This window comes from Lygodium microphyllum, chromosome 2, assembly GCF_053477565.2.
Source record: "Lygodium microphyllum isolate KBCC chromosome 2, Lygodium_microphyllum_v1.1.10, whole genome shotgun sequence".
Taxonomy (NCBI): Eukaryota; Viridiplantae; Streptophyta; class Polypodiopsida; order Schizaeales; family Lygodiaceae; genus Lygodium; species Lygodium microphyllum.
In genome coordinates, this window is record NC_141136.1 from 18632393 (window position 1) to 18636764 (window position 4372).

Here is a 4372-nt window from a genome sequence, read left to right on the forward strand (position 1 = left end):
ATAAGGGAGGACCCTTTAAGGTCATCCTCCCTCTAGCTAATGGCTCTTGAAAAACGTTTGTGAGTCGTCGCATATTGGAATGGCTTCAATATTATCAAAGTATTTTATCAAGGTTAAGAAAGACTTGTCAAATAATAAGAAATTACTCATAAAATAGCCTAAGTTTATGTATATTTTAAAGAGGAAAGTGAGTTAGTCATGTAAGCCTTTCAATGCGAGTATTATCTTGGAGAGGGCAAATATGAGGGCTAATTTAAAAAGGGGAAATGAAATGCTAGTGCACACTATCACTACAAGACACAGGCCTCATATCGACATTCAAAGCGATGAAAATGTTCATTAAAAATTTTGCCCTCATCGTCGCTAAACGTATCGGTATTAGCGTCTCCGTGGAACTGTTGCTATTAGCATTGGTATTTGCATCACAAAAGCGATGCAAATAACGATGCAAATACCGATGCCAATAGCGACGGTTTGTGACACCAATAGCGACGTGTATAGTAAATTTTGCGATGCTAATAGCGACGGTTACAAAGAAAAAAAAATGTGGCAGGGCAGCATGTAACACTATGCGTTGTATTTACATTCTACAAATGGATTACATGTTAAGTGTACAACGGTTGTGACAATGAGTGCAAAATGTACTTGAACCTACAAGACTAATACATAGAATAAATACAAGATTGCTGATGAAAACTCATGGAATCATGGCAAGATACAAAGGATGATAATAACATAGTACATAGAAGATGTCTGCATAAATCTCAAGATTAAAAAAGAAAAGGATATGTGCTCCACGAATCGAAGCGCAAGATATATATCCTCGGCATCCAAAATCTTGTCCCGATACAAAGGAGCATGGAATGAAGTCTGCAAAAAAAAAAAAAAAAACTACATATCAATCCACCATACGTAATGCATTTTAATAAAAATAGTAAGTACATACAAGAAAGATGAGTGACTTATTGGGCTGCTACGTGCATACAGTCTATCGATCAATGCAGTGAGACTGTATCTCTCTACATATCGAGTCTGTAGGCCGGTGGGATCACGGTTTGTAATAGAGTGCTAGAAAGAAAACAAAATACAACTGTTAGAAACATGATTGTGAGTCCAAGTGATATTGCAACAAAGAAAGCAAAAAGAACAAAAGAAAAACTTACAAAGTCCTCCAAATAAATCCTATGGCCATCGCCACTCCCAAGATGATGGACCACCTGTGCCTCCAATCATACCCTCACTGCCTCACATTACTGTCTCCAACGTCTTGAAGAATCTGTAGTCTCCTCCTTAAGTCTCTGCCAGTCATCTGTGTCTAGCCACTTGGGGTTTGAGGCACCACTCTTGAGTACCTTGTGTGTGTCTAATCGTCTGTGTGACATGTGCGCATGTATGCACTCCATCATCCAACCTATGGAAAATCTCTCTATCATAGTGGATACCAAAAACTCCTCATGCAAGGATGCTACTATGTAGTCCTTACTCCCCTCGGGTATGTTCATCCAATGGTCCAAGATATGTCGATAAACTTGTCTTCATACGAGCCATCACCCTCCTCCCCTCATCATTCATGATCACGGCTCTTGTCTTGCCATCTACAAGGTATCCATACCTCTCTAGGGTATGTCTGAGATATGTCATCTCCCACCTATGACCACACTCCTGAGCATAACCAGAAGACCCATGTACATTCGGTGTATCCATAGGGGTGGTATCTCTTGAAGTAGCACCCATAGGGGTGTCACTTCTGGATGACTCAGTAAAAGCTAGAGTCACTAGAGTAGACATCCCCACTGGTGTGACAAATCCTATAGGTGACAAAAATCCACTAGAACAAGGAGACGGAGACACTACATCGGTGCCTCCACCACAACCACCACCTGAGCTACCCTCTCTTGAACATGCACGAGAGTGAGAATTAGCACCTGTATCTTGAGCCGCCGACTGTGGGCTCACCACATCCACATCTTTGAAGCATCCCCCAAAACCACTCTCTTCGTCTAGCCCAAGTTTGGAGTGTCAATCTCATCTACTGGAAACTGAAGCATGCAAGAGAGATTCAATGATGGGACCTCAAATGGGCCGGCAGTGGCTATGGCACTAGAGGACCTCATGCTCATAATAGACAAACACACCCTCACGGCCTCACAGGCCAGGAGCGTCTATCCACTGCTAAAGGATGAACTGCCCTAAAGCCTAATCTATGTGTTTATAGCTTTGTAGTCCAACGTTTCCCTTTCTATAAACTCCTCAGAGGGAAAACCCTTACACATTGGCAATAAATGCAACGATAATCACATACATGGGAGGCAACCTCTTGGTGGAATCACCGCGGCCCCACTGCAGCTCTCCTACATCGCAGGGATTAGCCCCTTGATGCGCTGCTCAACATATAACACAAATGAACAAACTCCACTCTTTCACTTTTAAAGTACTCCAGGAGATACCATATGTCATTTCTAAATAATTTCCCAAGAAACGAACGTCTATCCTACGGCTTAGGATGCCTTTCCACACTCAAACGTGGGTCATTGTCATTGAAAACACGTGTTATGCATCCAGTCCTTTTATTCGGATACCATGGTTTACATGCACATGCAAAGTGAATGATCTTAAAGTGCTCAAACATAATTTTCAATGAGGAATGTGTTGTGCACAACCAAGCTTTCCAATGCTCCTTCACTAACCCGTTGCGGTGATGTAAGGATAGCACCGAGACAACGCCCGTGCTACTATCCTCTTAATTAAAATACCACGAACTCTATGTCATGATATGCATCATAAAATCAATAACAATCGGCATGCAAATCACACCATTCAAATATCCCAACCCCCTACGTTTAGGTATTGCTTTCCTTGCATAGGTGTAGAGGTTCATTTTGTCATGTTTTGATGTATAAAAACAATAAATCACAAACTTTGACAAGGAGCTAGGGCAAACTGAAGCTAAACCTCATGCTTTGCCACTACCACACATCCACAAACAATCATTATATTTTTTCTTATTTTTGTAAGACGTATTTTTATTTTTTCCCTTATTTTTCTCATTTTCTTGATTTATTTGGCAATAAAATATGCTATTTTACCCACCCGAAACGGAAAAACTACCATTTTACCACTTAAAAACCGCATTTCGGGTCTATGGAAATTAAATAGAGCATGTAAATCATTGCAACATAAAAAATTTCTGATACACAACAATTAATCATAATTCAACCAGCACACAAACAAATTTTCATCCAATAAGAACATAATTATCATCATAAACTATCAAAAATCCTTCATTTTCTTCATAAAAATGGTCATACCGTGTTTTTACATAACCCGAGATGCCTTGAATGATTGCATAACCAGCAGATGGAGCCTCTATTGCTCTCAATCCAATGCTATACATCAATCTTCAGCATCTCCATCAATCTCCACCACCATTTCCTTCATTCTCCCTCCCGATTCCTCCTTCAAGATGGTACACATGAACAGCCCATAGGGAAGAGAGAGAGGGAGGAGATAGAAATACTAGATTCTGATCTCTTCATCCAGACAGCCATATCTTGCGCAAAGACCAGCGATAGAGTCAGGCAAGAGGGAAAAGTTGATGCCCAATCTCTCTTGCATGGGTTGCTTTCAGCTCGACATCATGATCCATGAGGGGGAGGGCACATTTTTCGGCGCCTGCTCACGCCATCTTTCTCCACGCCATGCTCACGTTTTTTGGGTTAAAAGTCCCAAAGGGCACCTCCTCTTTGGCCTTAAATTTGTCCACCTTTTCAAATCTTGGCCAATTTTTGGCCTCTTCCTCGTTCGAACTCCGTTTCAGCCTCTGAAAAATCTTGCATGTCCATCTTGACATCCCACACTGACTGAAGCTCCTGATATCCCACATGGTAGTCGAAAAAATTATCAAAAATCTACAAGTGTCGCTCGAGCGCCTTTTAAAAGCCGTCTTTCACTTGGTGCTTAAAATTGTCCTAGTTGCAGCCGCCGCCTTCGATGTTAAATATTTTTCTCCTAAATTCTGGATTTTTTGGCAAATTTTAGGCACATCCCAGGCTCAAAACTCCTCTCTCATTCAACATTTGTGGCATATACCATGTCGTAATAAAATTTAAAAAAGTAGTTCATACACTGATTTACAATGGGTCGACAAAACAAACCTACTGCATAGATCCTTCCATCTTTTTTCAGAATCTATTTTGAGAAATCGAGATAGACCTCATTGAACGGTTGCTCCGGCTCCTTTCAGTGCCACTTTGAACCAATCCACATTGAATATGATCATGGAGAAGCTACAATAATCCACCATGATAACACTTTGTAAGTTCCTAAAATTCTCCATCTCATCTATAACATTGTTTGGATCTGTGGCTTGTCA